The 20,880-nt window shown below is 39.0% G+C and overlaps 1 protein-coding gene across 12 annotated transcripts in view; it reads right to left on the bottom strand.

Moving 5' to 3' along the window:
• The window catches only part of LOC108241674 (adhesion G protein-coupled receptor L2), a 91,265-nt gene extending 71,375 nt beyond the window's left edge, over nucleotides 1-19,890 (bottom strand). For all 12 annotated transcript variants that reach the window (XM_017425989.2, XM_017425993.2, XM_017425991.2 and 9 more), the window contains exon 1: nucleotides 19,256-19,890. The gene's annotated coding sequence lies outside the window, so the exon portion shown is untranslated. The remainder of the gene's footprint in view (nucleotides 1-19,255) is intronic.
• Nucleotides 19,891-20,880: the final 990 nt, after the last annotated feature.

Here is a 20,880-nt window from a genome sequence, read left to right as displayed (position 1 = left end):
GAAGAATGGAAGGGGGAGAAAGAAAGGGGCGGTGGGGTCACCAAGGAGGATTGACAGGCTGTGAGTACGGCCTGACCTCCTGGGTTTGCCTCCAAGTTTTCTCCGCAGGCTTAGAGAAGACAAAAATAAAGCCCAGGAATGTTAATTTATTTTCGATTGTCAACGCCGAGAAGAGAGCGTTAGAGAGCGCATACATACATATCAAGTAAGACTGGAACAAAACTAATGCGCAAGTCCAAGTGTAAGCTGAAAACCTACAAGTGAAATAGAGATGTGGCTGTGCGGAGCTGGATCTTCCCAACACAAAGATCCGTCTTCCACTCTTTGAATAACTACCAATTTGGAGAACTTTCTGCCCCACCCCCACGCCCTACATTCAGAACCAAAAAAGACACATGTGAGAGGGGAATTTTAAACACCAGAGAATCGGTTGGTGGAGTAGAAGACGTGGAAGACAGGAACTTAAAAACCTAAGAAAATACTGTCTCAAGGCAATTTTTTTCTGTCCTCATAAAGCACCCTGATATTCCTGGGGAGCTCTTTTTCTGTTTTTCATGACAGTCCTGTCAGAGGTTCGCTTTCAACCCCTGCAGGGACATGATGTCAGTTCCTTGGCTTTACAAGACTTTACCAAAAAGAGCCAGAAACAAAGATGCACTTTCACCAAGTGCAGGCTGCCAAGTGTGATTTATCAACATTTACCTGATAAGACCCTAAGAGTAGCAGAATGCTAACTGTGACTTACAGCTGAACATAGTAAAACACTAAAACATGCTTAAAGGTTGTATTTTACTGGGCCGCAAATGACCGGCAAACAGCATTTATTATGGAGTCGCCAGAAAGTCTTGTGACTTTCATGGGGTTCTCAATTTCCTCGCGTGAGTAACAGAGGTCCACAGTCTTGTCACTTGTTCAGAAAATTTGCACAGCAAATTTTCACTCAAAATAGCCAGACAGTTGTCTCTGACTTGTCTTGAACCCACCTGAATTGTGTCGACAAGTGCCCTAAAGCTGTATTTTGACACCTGAACAGGAATCTTCTCTGACAGAAAACAACTGAGGCAAATGTCCAGGTCAAAAAAACAACACAGTGATGAGAAAATATAATTATTGAAAAACCAGTATAAATTAGACAGTCTTCATTTCAAAGGTGTAAAAAAAGTGATGGTGGCTGCTGGGGTATGTACAAAACTAGTCAAGGTGGATACAATGTAGGCAGAGATAGGGAGTGATATATTGTGCACAGCCAAAAATGCAGTTTTGCAAGCCGTGCACATAAATATATGCTGTGGTTTTCAAAAAACTGTCTGCTGAAAACATGGCCTTGCTGGTCACTTGGTTGCAAAACTCAGAATTCAGTCAGACTGCAACTGAAATTTTGAATAAATTTTGAATAAGGTGGTAAGATACCACCTTGGGACATCTCAATTAGAACTCACTCATTTTATTTTATTAGTTAATTAGTGGATTTACAGAAAATTAGCTAATTTTGTAATATTAACAGTTAAAAACTTGCAGGTTCTTAAACTCCTATTAAGGTGAAACACAAGTTTTTAAATACCCGATAAAGAACTTAAAATTAGCAAAACAAAGAAAATACACTCTCTTTTAGTTTTAAGGTTTCATATATATCTACACAGATATAAATTCAAAATAGGTCCTAACAACACAGCATATATTTTATTATTTAAACAGTAAAAAAAAATGAGCAGAGCTGAACTGTCCCCACCTTTATCTCTAATAAGTTGAAGTAAATGTTTTCTGAATGACCTTATCTGGCTCTCAGATCACTGGGGAAGAATTTCAGCCATTCTTTTTTTACAGCATTGGTTCAGTTCATTGACGTCTGCAGGCACTTCCTTATGCACAGCTCTCTCAAGATCCCGAAGGAGCATTTTAATCATGTTACGGTCTGGACTTTGACTGAGCCATTGCGACAATATAATGTTTTTAATTTGTAGCCTTTCTGAAGTAGATTTGCTGCTGAGCTTAAAATCCCTGTCTTGTTAGACAGTCCAGTTCTGGTCAAGCTTGAGCTGTCAGACAAATAGCCTCATATTTGGATACTTTAAGATATATATATACATATATATACCACAAAATGCCCATGTTTTTATAGCTGTAAATAAGACCAAATCATCATCCTTACCACATAGTCTGATGTGTTAATATACATCATTGCCTGCCACCAAAGGCAGAGCAATATTTTTTTGACTGTGTCTGCATGTGTTTGTTTGTCTATACCATAAGCAAAATATCTCATGAATCATTAAAAATTAGTGTGGTAGTAGCTGAGACTGATCTCCAACCATATGCTCTGATTGCACAAGATTTGTGTTAAAACTTTGCCACTACCTAATGAAACAAACTCTGTTTGTTACCAATATATCTCTTGAACCACTGAACAAATTAAAAAAAAAAACTTTCAGAACGGAATCATTGGATGGACATCTACAACTGAATAGCTTTTTGAATTATTTCTTTTCCAGATGGCCATCACAGCTAACCAACCTTGGCCAACACAAAAATGACTAAAACTCAGTAAACCTTACAAATATTGAGCTAAAATTTGGTGTGTTAGTAGCTGAGTCATTCACAACACATAACAGATGCAACGGATCACACAGGCTATCACAATATCATATGAGATTATTATTTTCAAGGTTTAACCAAAATGGCTGTAACTGTTATTTTTAAACACAAGATGATCTTAGTCAATAACTCTGGTGGGAGAGATGGAAGGTACCTTTAAGGAAAGCTAGGCCTTTAAATTGTTGTTTTCACCAAACATGCTGTGCATAAAAGCCAAACATCTTTATTTTGGTCTGCAAAATCACCTGTAAAAATATATTTTTCTAATTTATAATACATTTATGTTTTTTAACATCCAACAGAGCCTGAGAGATGACTTTTTTGTTGTTTTTGTTAGTTTCTCGGAACATTATACAGTTTGACCTTGCAATGGTTTTTCTAACGTCCACTTCTGAGAAGATTGGCAAGTGTCTTGAATGTTTTCCCCGCTTGTGACTAATCTTTCTCGCTGTGAATGATGGACTCCAAATTGTGTGGAAATGTACTTCTAATCCTTCCCAGACTGATAGGCAGCAACAAACGCTTCTCCAAGATCCCTGCTGATGTATTTCCACCTCAGCATCAACACTCACCTGGATGCTCCAGAGCAACAGAGTACCAAAACCTCTGCTTTAATAAAAGTGCACGCAATAATTACACTAATTATTCATAATGAGAGAGGAAAGGAGACCTAGTTTTTAACACACTGCTTCTGCATATTGGCCTAATTTGTATTAAATAAAAAACTATTTATTTGAAGATTCATTTACCAGATTTTAGAATATACATTTTTTTTATGTCCTGATTATCTAAACTGTTTATCACGTGTTTAACAGAAATTATAGAAGGATATTTTTTAGGATGTTGTACTTTATCTTAAGTCTTGCATTAAAATGAAAGGCCTAGCATTCCTTGAAGGAACTCATTTCATGCCACAGTTTTAGACTAAGAACATCTTATGCTGAGAGAAATGACTGAGTTGTAGCTGTTTTGGTCAAACCTTGAAAATAAAATGCTCCCAGTATGTGCTGTAAATGACACTCAGTTACTATAATATCAAATTTTAGCTCAATATTTGTAAAATAACTGAGTTGTACCCATTTTTGTGTTGGCTAGTTTGAATTAGCTGTGTCAGCAATTTGAACCCCTTAGTCCCTAGGCCTATTGGATTGATCTTGTTCGCAGTGCTGCTATCCCCTGTACATGGGCCGCTAATGATGCAAGGGTCAATAAAACTAACTTCAAAAAGTAATCAGTTGTAGATATATATCAACCTATTAAATTCTAAATGTTTTAATAAAATCCATCCAGTGGTTCATAAGCTATTTTGCTTACAGAGAAACAAGAGGTGCCTCCAACATTTAGTACTTCAGTTCTAACCAAAAATCTTGCACAATGAATAGCACTTGGAATATGTGTTGTGAATGACTACCACGCCAAATTTTATGTCAATATCTGTAAAAACTATGGGATTTTCGTGTTTTTAAGGCCAGTTGACTGCGGTGACCATCTAGAATTGGATTGGCTACAAAGGTTGTAGCCATACATCCAAAAGGCAAAGAAGGATGTTAACTATTTGTTTTGCTTATTTAAATAATTCCTATATTAACAGGTATGATTTAAATAGTTTATGGTTAACAAAAAATGTTAAAATTTAAAACCAACTCAAAATGAGATGCTAGACATAGAAAAACTTCCAGTCCTTGAAACTGCAGCTTTTACCTCTTGTCTTCTTCTGGAATTAATGGCTCTAGTTTAAAATGAGGTTTTACAGTAAAGAAAAAGAATAGAAAAGGGTGCTTTTAAGGTAAAATGTCCTTCGACACTGCTAAAAAAAAGGCTCACACAGAAGCCCGTTGTAAGGTGCAACGCTTCTTTAGTTTATTGAAAGTGTGCAACAGTTGGTGTGTTCAGGGGCTCTTGGCCAAATGATTGAGGCAGGAGATAACATTGAGCGCCAACGAGCAAATGGATGCGGTGAAACAGAGAGGGTTGAGCAGAGGAGCCTGGTAAAGTAAAGAGAACAAAGCAGACCCAGGTGTAACAACCAGGTTAGTGTCAAGTAGAACAAAGGAAGGATGTGTTCAAAAGGAGGGGGGGGCGGGGGCTGACATTTGGAGAACGTGTAAAAGTGGATGTTGCTGTTGATGTTTGTACAAAATAATGAATAATGCCGAAAACATTACCTGACACGGTGCACTCCAAATTAACAACCAACAGTTATTTTCAACCATGCATTACTCAGTTGTTTGTTCAAGATGACCAATAAAAAAAAAAAAAACTGTCCGTCTTCAGTTTGCTTCCACAATCAATCTGAAACCCAAACAGGCTAAATTCACACTGAGAGCTTTTGATGTGAAGCTGCACTCCAGAGCAAATAAGAGACTTCTGAATGTCTCCAATAGATTTAAGAGCAGTTCTGTGTTGAACAAGCAAAACAATATCCTGAACAAACCATTTTACAGTTTTTTGATGTGTAATTTCAGAGCATCAAAAACAGAAACAGAACATTATGTTTCGCTCCACTGTGCATCTATATTGCATGGTTTGTTTGGGTGTTTTGGGGATTGTGTATTCTCAGACTGTGATTTTCAGGAAAATGAAGCTTTGAAATGGTTCATGGGAGACAGATTGTGCTTGTTACTCCATCATAATTAATACTTGCATCTGGGAAGCTGTAAACAGTGCGTGTCTGGCACTTTGCTTAATAGCTGATTTAAACAACTAATACATTATCAGACTTGTTAATTATTTTTCTGTCAATCAGACCTCATTGACTTTACCGTGAACCTGGCAAGGATTATTATTGTTTTACTTTTTCTTGTTTTGACCTAAAGCTAAATTACAACATGAAACAAAAATTAAAAAGGAAGAAAATTACTAAAATGTCCATTTAATTAGATATTATTCAAGCTACTGTGAGTGGCTGTTCCTGTTTGGCTGTGAAATTGAATAGGCTGACCTGAGAGCAGTTGGTTAAGCAGGAAGGTTGTCAGGGAAGCACAGAGAGCAGTTTGACGTCGACACAGAAAAGAAAAGTTTCTCCTTTCAATCAGCCTGTTCATAAATTTTCTGAAAGCCTCACTTCTCGCCTCGTCTGTGGATCATTGTCACACTCCCCAGCATTTATCCACAAACACACCCACGCACATCCTCACCCTCCGGCTTGCTCCGGTGTTAAACTGCTTTTCTTTTCTTTTTTTTTTTTACAAGCAGCCATAACTAGCCTGGCAATGTCAATCCCACCTGAACTCACTATATACAAGCTGGGATACTGACAACAGATTTGTTCACTTGCAGCGCTTTTACAGCGAGTGCTATGTTGACGTTCGCACCTTCTGGAGGAAAAAAGAAAGGTAGTGACGCGATGGTAAATTTTTACACACTCAAGCTCTATTCAGACTGGATTAGTTTTTCAGGAGAGTGCATAAAGCTAATATGTAACATCTGCAATGTTAATGAACAACATGCAGACTTGGGGAAATCTGTCTAATCAGTCTCCAACATTACACAACTCCACTCATCTGCTGCCATCGCGCCAACTCTGTATCATAATAATCAGACATAATTCCCACAATTGACAGCAACTTGTTCAAACAATGACAAAAGAACTGCTGCATCTGGATCGGAGTGATCTCAGCTTTGGGGTGGAAGCCAAAAGAGTCTTTAGAGTCGCTTGTTTTGTCTGAAGGAAGTGAAAAAAACTACAAAAGAGTTGTCATTTTGGGTGGGACCAGGTTTGAGCAAGGGTTGTTTCTGTTGGGAATGGGAGGTCCCAGAGCTGAAATACAAGCGAGTCGATGACATGATAAGATTTTGATGAAGCTGAAACATTTTACATTTCTCATGGAGCAATTAGAATCCTGATACCGTCAAAATAAGACTTTGTCAATTAATGGCTCGGTAATACTTTTGCTGCCAAAACTAAGAAGTCTGATTAATGTTTAAGTGGAGAAACAAAAAAAAAGAAAAGATAAAATTAACGTCAAGATTTGATCTCAAAACAGAGGTTCAAGTGAAGTAAGAGCGATTTAATTTATAATAACATGTATTATGTTCACCTCATTTTATATGAGAAACAGTTGCATAGACTTTTTGAATGCAATTACAAAATTATTTGTCATTATCTCCTATTTATTTTATGACTGACAGACAAACCCCACATTTTTATGAAATGATGCTATGTACTGAAATTATGCAGATATCATTACTGAACAATATTAGTTCCAGCCTCAACGTGTCCTGCAGGTAAAACAACATTCTTCAAGACAAGTTGGGGCTGGTAACAACATAACAACTGATATTACCATTTAAATTTGACAGGGTAATTTAAAATGCATACATTTACTGCTTTATTACATATAATTTATAAGTATAATATAAAAGGCAAAGGACCATGCTAAGTTAAAAGAAGATATGGTAACGTTATATTGTCCATCATGCATTTTAAATGGTTATGTTAAACCTGCTTCTCTTTCTTCTAGGCAGACATGTGGCTAAATTCTTTTTGCTGCATATCTCACTAATACTAAATATTAACAGTTTTTTATTTTTTAATACATTATCAATAAGAGCTTCCTTTTATTTATTTATTTTATTTGTCATGTTGGAGTTGGCACTATAAACATATATTTTGTATTTTAACTTAAAAGTCTTTGTAAACAATTTATTTTGTGCTCTACTATAAATGCTAAAGTTGACTGGCAAAACTAAACTAAACTAAAATAGAATTGTTGATTTTGATGTGTGGAGGAAACTTAGTTGTTTAGATTAATTGATTAATTAAAAAATTAGCAGATAAGATTAATATAAGTAAAAAACAGTCGTTAGTGGCAGCTCTAATTACTGAGCACAAATTAGGCAAAATCCTATATGAAACTAATTTTTGTATCAGTGGTGCACTCACTTCTATGAGTTCCAGCCAGATATACAGTAACGCTTCTCACATAACCAGAGACCATATCAGTTAATCAGACACATTTTCCATCACTCAGACAAGCTGTTAGGCTTCTCCCGACATCCCTGTCTGCTCGTCGTGCTCACTGCATTTTCATACAGATTTTAGAAGCTATTTAAAGTAAAATGAATTCTTTCAGCTGCATGGGAGCAATTTGATGCAGAGACGGTTTCACCACAATGACAACTTCATGGTTCGCCTCACACACACTCTGACACATCTATCTTTCTGGTTTCCTCGCATTCCTGAAGAGGATTCACTGTAATGTTTGTCCAGACTTGAAACAAAAGTCTTCTTTATATTACCTATGCAGAGCCAGCCTGTGGGCTGAAGTCTGTGAGCTGTCTGTGTGGCCTGTATTAAGGCAGATTTGACACTTCTGTGACAGGCATGCATTGATCTGCTTTAACCTCTGGCTATAGTGCCCCCCCCCATAAGCAAAGAAAAAGCACTAGCCGAAAGTGCCTTAAATTATGGCAGCATAAGTTTAGAGTTGCATGTTGCAACATCACACTCACAAATCAATGGCAACACAGTCTCAAAGTGACCATAAAGTTGAGCTAAGTAAGATTTACTGCCGGATCGGTGTATTTAACGGTGTGCATGTTAGCTTTAGGTACATCAACGAATAAGCAAAATGCTGCGAGAAAGAAATGAAAGCTAAACATTACTTAGCAAAACATTTTACACTTTATATATATATATATATATATATATATATATATATATATATATATTTGTAAACTGGTATTTAAGGTGGTGGGACTGAGGCGGTAGGGCTTCAACTGAACTAAAAAAAATAACTATATCCTGAGTGATGGTAATTTTCCAATTTTTTGTAACAAAAAAAAAAAAAAAAGTAGCAGCAATTTAAAGAATGAAAACAAAAGGTCAGGATAGGTCTTTTATTTTTAAGTGAAAAAAAAGCCAACATAATAAGCTACAACTAAACAAAACTCTTCATATTTGTATATTCATCTGGTACTATAGATAGAAATTAACAATTGACTATATCTGGTGTAATACATCGTTTTTCTAAAGAGATGAACACTCTTATGATTGACCGCTGATAAATAAGTAAAAATAAAAATTCTAAAAAGATGTAAAAATTTTAACTATATGCATATTTTAACAGAATATAGGGCTAAATTCTTTGAAAATTATATATATTACTATGAATTACGTTTTCAGATATAAAAAACAGCACAAGAAACTGTATATAAAACTGTTCAAAACCAACAACCTAAAGATTTATTTAACCCCGAACAGTCTTTAAAAACATTGTCATAGCTCCAGTAAATGTGGAAGTAAACTTTTTCTGATATACAAATATCATTTTCAAGAAAAAGAAAGATATTTTGTAGTCTTGCAGTCCTGAAGTGTGTGAAGGAGAACGGAGCTCATTTTTCAGGTTTCCCCATATTTTAAAGGAAGTTTAGGTCTGGTGACTGTGGGAAACCAGACTGGGAGTTTGATTTAATTCATAAAACCACTGCAACATGAGGTCTCACTACAGTGGTCCCGTAAAACTGCCTCTCACACCTTGGCCATTACAGGACTGTGTGGAGTAATCGCTGGTGCTAATGAGTCCTAAGAGAGGGCTGCCAATACTATTAAGGACCCACCACCATGTTCAACAGTCAATAGCAGATATCCACTGCTTTTCTCTGCAGGTTAACCCATCAGGATGCCATGAGAACATTTACACGGTATTAATTTTTCAGCCTCTCCGTGCTGGCAAACCAACTACCCTTTTTATGACTGGGCCAGAGATGAAAGTGTTTTCTTAAGGGCATCGTTAATACCTGTAATGATATTCAGCTCAGCGTGTTTACAGAGATGTTGATAACTCAAAATTTAGATGTGTTTACCCGCTCATAGATTTCTCTAAGTCCATGTTGTTAGGCTTTGATTCACGTCCAGTGTTTGTCTGCATGATAATTTGAGCCGATAAATGTAAACAACCGGGCCCTGGTAGTATTTAGACTTAGATATTAGACATTTGGCAATTTTATCCATGTTAATTTATGACTATATTATTTAAATCAAAAGGAGGAATGTATGAATTAGCATATAATTGTGTTTAATCATGTCATAAGGGCCCACTAGAAGATGCAGGTGTAAAATGCAAATTCACCTGGTAAAATAAGACCCTTAAACATTAGCAGCAGTTTTCTTTTTAATGTTTGAATTCAAAAAGCTTACACAAATTCTTTTTTTGTTGTTGTTAGGAATTCAATTTGAGAAATATGGCCAGCAGAGAAAATTGTAAACACAATAATGACATATTATTACCAAGTGTGTTTAGACAGTCTTAGGGAACAACTACCTAAGTGCACATTCAGCAGTCCCAGACCCGAATTTTCACTTATTTGGAGATGCATTTCAGGCCAATATACACTCATTTTTAGGTCTGCCGCAGACTCTAAAACTCCTGGGGGAAATATCTGGCTCTTAATCTGCCAAGTGCAGCATTATTAGCCAGTCGCTAAATCTGTCTGTCTGCTGTTTGATAATAGGCAGGTGGCGTCCAAGGTTTTTTTTTTCTTTTCCTTTTTTCTTTTTCTTCACAATTATGAGTTGACCCTTTCACAATGCAGGTTTGTTTTGTCTGCTGTTGCTTTTTTTATCATTGCAGCTTTAGTAAATCAAGACCTAATTTGACATTTGTGTGTAGCTGAACACTTACATGTATAGATCATATTTTATCTCAAGTGAAAAAAAAACCCTGTGTAAATTAAGAATGAGAGTTTAAATACATTTAAATCCAATATATAGATATATATATATTAAAGCACTAAAGAAAAAAGAAAGAAAGAAAGAAAAACAAATTACAGTTTAATGTTTGTGTCTTATTATTTTAAATTAATTAAAGATAAATAAAAAATATTGGTTTCTGAACTTTTGCCATGACTCGTAAGTCATATAAGTGCAGTTACCAAAAAAACACAACATAAATTCAGATATATTTCACTTTAAGAAGAATCAGGGGAGAAAAGTGAGCATGACTGATGACATGTTAGTGGCAGGGTGTCTGAGTGCTTGAGAGAAAGCAGGAAAGTAATGAGTCCCAAAGGTGTAGTTTTCAACCAATTCATTTGGAGGTTTCCATTCAATTAGTTTAAAACATAGTTTAAAATTTTTAGTCATCACGAATTGTTGTGGTTAGTTTCAACATCACAGTTTATATTAAAGATTAATTATCTCACAAGATGGCACTGATTTAAAAAAAGCAGCATTTCTCTGAAGCTCACAGTATGAAGTTAATATGTTTGACCCTTATTGCCCATTTTCTATTAGACAAAATTAAGTCAGAAATCAGCCATGCACTTAATATGCACACACTGAAAACTTAGATGCTTTTCCTCCTTGTCCAAAAGTCAAAGTCTTTTTCTCAGTATCGGTTTCTAATAATTTGTCCACCCACTCCGTCAGCTCCTTTAGAAACCAAGACGCAGGCATCAATCTTCAGCATTTCCACCGGGAAATGGAGACCGGTTGGACTTGATTTTCTTGTTTCGCTGTACGTAATTGCTTTCTTGTGCTGTTCCTGATGTACAAAGACAGACTTGTGGTTATTATTTAAAACTACCTATCTTTGATAAAAGCTGTAAGTGGCTTAGTGCATTTATTCTGAAGAATGCGCCGCTGACAGTGGACTGAAATGTCTTCTCTGTCAGAGTGAAATTGAATAAAAAAGTTGGATTTTTTTTTTTTTTGTTGTGTGTGTCTTTTTTGTAAACTGCATCTCGACGTGTCAAAATATAACAGAATTTTAACAGAACCACTAAACAAGAAGAAAAGTCCCTAAAACCTTTGGGTCGGGACACTAACCAGATTTAATGCCTTTAATGAACCAAATATAAGATATTTTGACCAAAAGTGATACTTCGTGATTACATAAAATATTTTGGGCTAAAAGAATATCAATATGTTTTTTTTCTTGTTTGTTTGTTTTAACGACCTTAAGGTTTATAGAGGACTACACGGACAAATATTTGCAGGCTAAAATTCTGTGCTTTAGCAGAATTTCACAAGTTTGCTCTGCTCGCTCCATTGTTATGCAAACACCAAGGCCAAATGAGTGCAGACAGAGAGAACTGGAACAATAATGAGAGCAAATGCAGTAAGACTACGAACAGCTGTCAGGGTGTGCCGCTGCAAAATTTGTATTTACCGACTGATTTCTCTAAAATTTATCTATGTAGAAAGAAAATGAAGAAAACACCCAGACGGGGCGAAAAAATGCTACAGGATGTTACAGAGTTTGTTCCTTAGGATCAAATAACAGACTTCAGTTTCACTGATTATCTGTTTTTTTATTTTTAAAAAAACAAATATCACTCTAGGCTGCCCTCTTTCAAAAAATATTCATAAAACCTCTTCTTTCTGCCTCAAACAAAGCACAATACAAAGGGTTTGTGTAACCACAATAATCCACTTGGCAATTTTGAAAGGACATATGTGCTTCGCTTATAGAGCAAAAAGCAGTTAACTAAAGCCACATGGTCTGTGAATGTTCTGCATAACACGGCCAGTTAATTGTTGCTCGAGGGAGTAATCATTAATTTCTCCACCGATGCATCTATTGGCCATTTATATGACTCGTTTATTATTAATCATTTCTTCTATAAAATGTGTGAAAATGGCTTGTCCCCGAATACCAGGGCCCAGTGTGGGATCTTCTTATTGTTTTGCCCAATCAAGGGTTCAAAAACCCGAGTGAGAACAATAATCAATAAGCGAGAAAAGCAGAAAATTCAGCCAGAGGCCACAGAATGAATAGTGTATTTACTTGGCTTGAGCAAATATTCTGTAAGCAAAACAGCTGCAGATTAATTTTCATTCGATCCACTAATCAATGCCTTAACCTCTTGTTTAGGTTCTAGTTTTTACAAACCGACCACAAAGTTTACTTTTCCATTCAAACTTCGAAATCGTGTGTGTTAATAATTGCGGCAAACACGAACGTGTGTTTCTGCACAATGACAGAAAGAAGGCCAGAATGCCGTGTGTATAATCCAGCAAATATAAGCAACACATACACAACCAGCGTACCAACCTCTCAATGCTTCAAAAACACAGAAAAGGCTTCTGTGGATGCAAAGCTTTTCTTTGCTGCCAAGTTTTTCTTTTGCTGTGGCTTAGCCGAACAGCAGTGTAAAGGATGCATGCTTCTTTTATTTTATTTTCAGCCCCCTGCCTCCGTTTGTTTCCTCCTCCAGTACACCATTCCTTTGGGTGTTTGCACCGTGTCCCTTAGTTACCACAAAAGAGAGCAAGCTGCTCGGAGAGTTAAAAGCCTGCCCTGTCCCACTCATACGAACAAGACCATCAATAATTCACCCTCATCGGGAAGCATTATCTAACAGCCTTATAAAAATTTAAGAATTGTGGGTGACAACATGGAACTATGAAGAAAGTGCTTCGTAAGAGGACACTCCAGGTAGCAACAATGTTGGCAACAGATATGTTAAAGTGGAGGCAGAGAAGGACTTGGCCAGTTACACATGAAAGACAGATGAATTAGACTATAAATAAACAAAACATACCCCTTCGTGTCCACCAGTCCGCTGCGTGTGTGTGTGTTAGTGCGGCACAAAGGTGGAAGCGTTTGCTCGGCTGTATTAACGCCCAGGCTCATTCTCATTGACAGTGAAATCCCTCTAAGCCTAGATCAATTACACCCAGCTCTGCTGTAATTAAAATGTCCTAACAAAGGTCTTAGAAGCACAGGACAGAAACCTACCTATTCAAAATGAGCTCTGTCCAATCTATAGCAATAACCTAGCGAAAATGACTCGTGATTAGATTTGAGCCTTCTTTGGTGTTAAGCACAGGGAGAAAGTGTGTATGCATGGCTGCGTTGCTCAAAGAAAGGCTAATTTATCCTGTAATAGGGTCAAAAAATGTTTCAGGATGTGTAAAGCTCAGAAGGTCACAATAAACATTGTTATGCTGCAATTTTTAATCAACGCGTAGCGCGAAACACTCATTCATGTATACTGGAAAAACCTGAGTTTGTTTTTGTAGCCCCGACTACTAAGGCATCTAATTATTTGTTCTTTTGAGTACAACTGATGCTCAACTATGCTCAACTATGCTCTGCCGAGAAATGATAGAAAGCTTATGAGTCTCCTAATTAAAACTCAGCAGTGGAGTGATTAGCAATCACAACTCCACTCTTCAAATATCAAGATCTGATTTGCTTGGCTGATCAACAACAAGCTTCCTTCTCTCGCTGCAACTCTCTCAGAGCCTGCAGTCCCTTTTTCTCTCTGCACTAAAGAGGCTTTTGAAATGGCGGAAATCAGCACACAACTCCACAAGAAAGGGCTCGGCTGAGTTTCCAGTTCTATACTGTGCCTTTTTTGATTTGCCAGAACGCCATTTATGTTGCAACACTTTGCTTTTCGTTTAATGTCGCAAGTGATCACAAAACAGATTACACGGTGACACTGACAAACGCTTCAGTGTTTTTGCCTTTACAGGACGATTTATCATAGTATTAGGCTCATATATAGAACATCAATAAAACTGCTTATGGCGACGACCAAAATTAAACTTGAAAGCTGCTCCCTCGTTGCACCGACAAGAGACTATTCCAGACACCGAGAGCGCACAAGATGGCTGACTTCACTGACACATTGTGAAAGCATGCCTATGACATCCTAGGTAATAGATTCTCTTTGCAGCGTGACTCCTACCACTCCTTATCCTCACCGACAACGCCTGCCAATCAAAGCCCAGAGAGCAGTCAAGGACTTTGACAATATCTCCTCACCTTGAAAATAGATTGGCTTCATCACAAGACATGGAGTGACACCAAGTAGGAATCAAATAGCCATTAGACACGGCAGACAAAAAAGAAACACAGATTACAGGTGATCTTGTGACTTTTTTTTTTCCTCCCCAATGCACAAAATAGCTCCCTGACAACTGGCATTTGAAGTATTTTTTTTCAATACGTAAAGACACAACAAGGACAAATGCCAGCAATACCGTGGGAGGTGACATTTAAGCATTGCATGAGAGCCCTAAGTGGGGAAAAGATTTTATGATCATTTGAAAGAATCTGCAGCAAAACGGAGGTGAGTCAAAGGGCTTCAATGTAGTATTTAATTTAGCCTCTTAATGCTGTGAATGACTAGTTTCTCAAGAGGCAAATGTGCCTGTCCTGTTCATGCGAAAGCACTTAATAGAAGAATTCGAACTGTCCATCACACATGGTGGCCCTGCAGATTACTCATTTTAAAATAATAGTAATAATAGAAGAGTGCATGGTGTATACTTGCTCCAATTTCAGGCATTTCAATGTCACAAGAAAAAAAACAAAACAGCATTAAACCACATCAGTTGACTGATTTACATATTTATATGATTCATGAAGGCCATGAAAGAGGAACTGCAGCGAAGCATGGCCAGAACCTCAATTTCTGGGATAATTATATGGTGCTATTTAGGAATTTCAGAGAAGCACTGAAGACAGATGACCTGTCAGATACACCTAATACCAACACGGTCCTCAGCCTTTAATCTACACACTTCCTGTGACCTATACTGTGACAGAACCAAATAAAGAACCCTATCTTCGTATCCCCTTGAGACAGAGCAGTGTCCTCGTATGCTAATATCAGCCAACGTCGGACAAGAAGCTCCGAGGGCGGCCTAAACAACTCACAGGTCAGCGCTAATCTTCTGATATATGGAGCCTAAACACCCGGGACACATCCATCACAGGCCGCCGACGGCTCCCCAACTGCACACTCCAAAGGGTTAACACACAACCCAAAGAGACCTCTGATGATCCATCACTTAAGAACTAGCTTGTTTTAGAACCGAGCGTCTCACATCGACATGGAGGGGGTTGCTTTCTTTACTCGAGCGCACACATAGACCCGGTGTGACTGCTGGACCTTGAGCTCAGAGCCTCCGTTGATCATTAAACATCCATTTCAAAGCAGTGGGGGAAAGTTAACTGTCATTTTAAACACAGGAGGTGGCGTTATGGGGGAGACTTCTTCTCCCTCTGAGGTATTTTCTCAGCAAAAGGAGGATGTATCCATCCGTGGGCTTAAATACCCGAACACACAATCGTTTGTTCGCCTCATCTGTCTCTTTATTTTTGAGGCCAGCCACAAAATAGTTAGGATGGGAATCTGTAGCGAATGAAAAACTCGCCCTCAAGCACATTGTTAAATACTCTGTGCCCTTTCCATTTTTAAACCAAGTCCTGTTGTGATTATTTTTTCTTTTCTCTTCAAAATGTGGTCAACAAAAGAGCAGCTTTGATGTAACTTCAAAAATGGCTAAAAATTGAATGAATAAATAGCCAAAGAATTGACAAAGGGGTGCACAAGGGGGTCTTGGCGAATTAAAGGAAAATGTCAGGTTTTGTGTCATAGTGTTGCAGCCATTACTTTCTAGACTGCAGATCTGTAGAAGGAAATTTATCTTAGTGGGAGAACTGGTGCCAATTTCTTCACTGAAAGCAGCCTCCACAGAGCTCAATGCATGTACCGCTCCTCCTCAGCAGCTTTTTAATAATTTGAACGACCGGGCTCGGCTCAGCACCACAGCATGGTTTCCACTCCACCTTCACTTTTTTTTTTTTTTCCTCGACTCGACAAACTTACCACAGTCGCTCCTGCCTTATCCTCCTACACATGCACAATGCAGCCAGTCTGTTCTCGGGGCTTTGTTAGGAGGACTGAGAAATCACTAACAGAGGGAGAGAATTAGACCATACGTAGGAAAAAATGCAACGTGCCTTGCATGTAAGGAAGGTTTCTTTTCGAAGCTCAATCTAATCTGACCATTACTCATCCCTCCCTGCCTCCCCTTGCGGTCCATTTGTTTGTCCAACTTTTTGACTTGGAGGAATGGAACAAGACAGCTGTCAAACCTGCCTGCCATGAGTGGGGATGGCAGGTGAAGTTTGGCTTTTTTTTTTTCACTCCATCTTGCTTATTTGGCTTCAAACTCAAAACTGCCCTCCCGCTCTTTTCCCCCCTCTGAGGTTTTGTGATGTTATTTTGTCCAAACAAAGAAAGGAGAGGAAGGCGAGGGAAGAGTGAGCTCCTTTCTCCAGGCTTTTGAGGAGCAGTTGGCTCATGTTATTACCTAAGAGCAGGATGACCATGAAGGGGCCACTGACCCCTACTGCTCCTCCAATGGCATTTACATTCCCTGTCTCTGTGTAATAACATTTCACACGCTGCACCCTGTTTCACTATTAACCTATGCTGATCCTATTTTCAAAGTAAAGACATGCACAAATGGCAAGAAACTGCTTTTTTTGTTTCTCTTTGAGCACAGTGCAAAGTGTTTATTTTCATCTATTTAACCTGCTGAAAACTGAAGTGAAGATTAGACCACGTATCACAAGACAAAGAAACGAAGAATCCATCAAAAGAAAGAGCGTCTCGCTGCATTCTTTCTCTGACAAAACAACAGCTGCACAGAATTGGAAATAAATATTATCTCTGCAACAGCAGGAAAAAAAACAATCAGACGCCACTTAGAGTCTCACACAAAGCATGAATGCTCTGTGTATTTACATCTCCACTCAATCAATGTCGAATTAGACCAATCAGTTTGCAAGAAGGCACTCAAAAACAAATTCATTTTAGAGCATTTTTTTGAGGTTGATTGTCACACTTAAATTAGCTAAAATGCGTAAACAAATTTTCTGAGACTTATTCATGCTTTGTTTAAATTTCGTCATTAACTTTGTGGGTTCTCTCTTCTTTGAATGAAAAATGCAACTTTGGTTGACATTTTTCCCGAGGAAGACTGGGGAAAATGCTTTAACCCAGAAAATCTGTTTAACATGACCACGTCTCTGCACAGCGCCCAGAATTTCCACACAATACATGGCTTTTTGGTGTTCAGAAATGGCCAAGAAATTCTCCCAATCCACACTAAAATCTGCTTCCAACACAAACACTTACTACTCGCACACACACATAACCAACTGCCGTGTCCAGAAATCCTGTCAGTAGTCTCCTTCACCAGCAGCAACAGCAGCAATGCTCCACCAGAACAAAACTGCTCGGAGGAGGGGAGCTGGTAGCTCAAGTTCTCCCTATTGAAATGCAGACACTTTGATATGGAAATTGGCAGTTACAAAAACCTGCAAGAATTCACACTAGCATGCACTGAAACCATTTGCGCAATGTGAGATGAGATGGCACTTCCTCCCAAGACGACTCAGACAAATGGACCAAACCAGCATGTCTTGGGGTGGGTGAGAGATGGGGTGGAGGTAGAGGAAGGAGGAGGGGGTGGGAGCAGACCATTTGTCCCCCAATATATCACCACTCCCTCCCCAATTTAAATTCCTTCTCTCTTGCACTTGCTTCAAGAAGTGAAGACATTTTTTTTTTTTTTTTTTACCAGGCCCAACATCTCTTTTCAATCGTAATGCCTCCAAGTATTGGCAGGGGAGGAGGTGACCTTTACATCATTGGGAATCATTGATGGGAATGTCAGCATTAAGCACTGAGCATCATGCCAACAAGACTTTTTGTCTGGTCTTCCAAAATGGCTGGCAAAGAGACAAAAACTTCTCCAACGGGCTCCGAATATGAGAGGATTTATTTGGTGGCGAGACAGCTTCTCACACTGTGGCTGATATAATGCTGCAGAATAAAGACGTTGGTTGGTTTTATAATAAAAAAAAATAAAACTCTAACCGAAACTATAAAGTCATCCATAAGTCTAAGCTGTTATATAAGCATATGCAAGGAAAGCCCTCAGATTCCCAAGTTGTCAGTATAGCTTATATAATGATGCGCCAGTGTCCTGGTTTGGTACAGACAGTATGGATTATATGTAAATGTTGTTTAACCTTCACAGTTCAGACTGGCACGGGCTCTCTTGTGTGTCTTTTTCTTTCTTCTAGAGTCGAAGCGGCCCTATCTCTTAAAAGCCTCACGTGAGAGTAAAATATGGTTCCTTCAGCCTGTAAAAACTCTATTTGTGTGTGTGTGTATGTGTGTGTTGTGGGATGGTGTGTGGTTGTGTGTCCCATTATCACACATGGCTAGCTCAGGTCTGTGAATTATACATGTCCTGTGAAATGATCTTATTTTACAGCCGCAAAATGGAAAAGTAAATGGAGACACTGACTGACATCCAGCTGCTTGTTGTAACTCCATGGACTGGGTGGAGATCTTTGTTCTAATTTTTTATTATTTTCTGTCACCATTTTATTGTCTTTCTTAAAACAAATCTTGGTGACTATCTAAGAAGTCAACTCTCATTTATTTTAGTGAAGGAGTTTTTAATAACATCAAGTGATTTCTTTTTTCTTTATTTTCTTTTTGCCAAGTTGTGCATCTTTAGTTGAATTAACCCCATTTATAAAGTGTAAAATTATAAAAGCATTTTGGTTCATTTATTATAAACTAAAAACACCTCCCCTGATGGAGTTTTCCTGTTAAACAGACGCACTCGTTGGTGCACTGGTAGTTCTAGAACAAAAGCAACTTGTTAGTTAAAGTCTGAATGCCCCCCCAGCCGTCACAAAAACACCATCCAGCACCATGAGCTATGTATTGATCTCAGTTTGAAACTGCTGGAGGAGCCCGTGAGCCCATTTTTCTCATATTTTTTCCTTTCTTCTTGCGAGTGTAAATGAACTGCATTGATTCAGCGGGCCACAGCCACGCATTCCCGTCCTTTAAAAGCTCAAAACATCGTGCGCGTTTAAAAGCTACTTACAGTGCCGTGCCAAAATAAGAATCCCGGCGTGTGGGGGGGAGCGTGATCCGACTCAGTCCAGGAGCACCCTCTTCTCGTAAACTACTCAAAGATGGCTGGGGCTCTCTGCTGCATTCTTCTTCACAGTGGACAGAAGATGGGTTTTCCCGACGCAGGTTCTTCTCGTTCAAGCCATGAATGCGCCCGGGACCGGACGGATAGCTCCATGTTGAAAGGTCTGCTCGAAACTAATGATCGTTTCTTTCACCCCACCCTCCTCCACCACCTCCTCCTCCTTCTCCTCCTCTAGTGCGTGCACCCAGACTCCTTCCGACGGGAGCGCAACGGACAGACCTAATAGGCAAAAAAAAAATGGGATCACTTCAAGGAGACGAGATGAGCCCCAGTCTGGCTACAGGAACGAAAACTCCGAGGACGTCGGGTGTGTTTTCAGGTCGTTTCGTAGGTGTGAGTCTAAACTACGAGGAAAGCCAGCCTCTCTCGCGCGGTGCGCTCCCGGTTCTTCCCTCCGCGCCTCATCCACACGCCGCGCAGACAGTCGGAGCTGCAGCCGGGCTGGAGGCAAACAAGGCGAGGAGAAAACGGCGCACCGGGTCCCCCCTCCGCTGTGCTCCGCTCTGCTCTCTGCAGCAGCAGCAGCAGCAGCTGGCTGTGCGGGGGCCGCGCGCAAAACCCGGCGCGGAGCAGCGGCGCGGCACGGAGCGGAGCGGAGCGGCGCGCGCCCTGACGCTCATTAAACGCGAGCATTCACCTCAGCGTGTGCTCAGATTTCACGCTCGTGTGAAAGCACAAACAGGTTGTCACCTTTTTCTGTTTTGTCTGTCTCTCTCTCTCCCTCTCTCTCTCTCCAGGTGATGCCAACAACCCACGAAGCGCGGCGCGTCTAATCAGGAGCGACTCAGACATTACGGTGTCATTATTTACCAAAAAGTCCGTGTTACTCAGAAATGCAACAAACACATTTAAACTCTATTAGAATTTCAGCAGCGTGGGCAGCGAGTTTTACCTGGATCATTAGTATTAATGAAAACAACTCATCAGCACAAAAATAATGAGGCCAAAGCAAGATTTGTTCTAATTGGCTGAGGCCAAGGAGTTTGTGATTAAAACCCAGAATGCAAAATGCACCCAGGGTGATATAAAACATACTTTTGTCAGAAATACATAAAATAAAGAAAACAACACTTATTCCTGCACTCTTCTTATCACTTCTCGCTTGGATTATATTCAGATGCAAAATAAACTGGTGCGGATTAAATTATTCATTCCGCTATGATATCCACCAAAAGAAAAAAAAATGTTTGGAGTGAGCTTTGCACACATGCAATAAACTTCAAAGCACTTTGTGAGCGAGAACTGCACTTAACTCTCATCTGTGCAAGAAATAAACTCAGAAGTCAATAAGTGAGGGAAATATGCAGGGAAACAACCAGAAAGTGGTGTTTAATCTCAGTAACAGACCAGATGTTGTTCAAACACTCTGTAAACTTCGCTCGTTCTCGTCAACACAGAAAAAAAGATGTTTAATGTTCCACTGAAACATCAGATAAATTTTGCGTTATTGCAGCCAATGATGCAAGTTCATACACTGTAGAAAGGGGGTTTGAACAGTATTAACAATAACT

The sequence above is a fragment of the Kryptolebias marmoratus genome, linkage group LG20 (assembly GCF_001649575.2).
Source record: "Kryptolebias marmoratus isolate JLee-2015 linkage group LG20, ASM164957v2, whole genome shotgun sequence".
NCBI lineage: Eukaryota > Metazoa > Chordata > Actinopteri > Cyprinodontiformes > Rivulidae > Kryptolebias > Kryptolebias marmoratus.
Note: the sequence above shows the minus strand (reverse complement) of the source record. Positions and strands in the feature narration are given on the sequence as shown.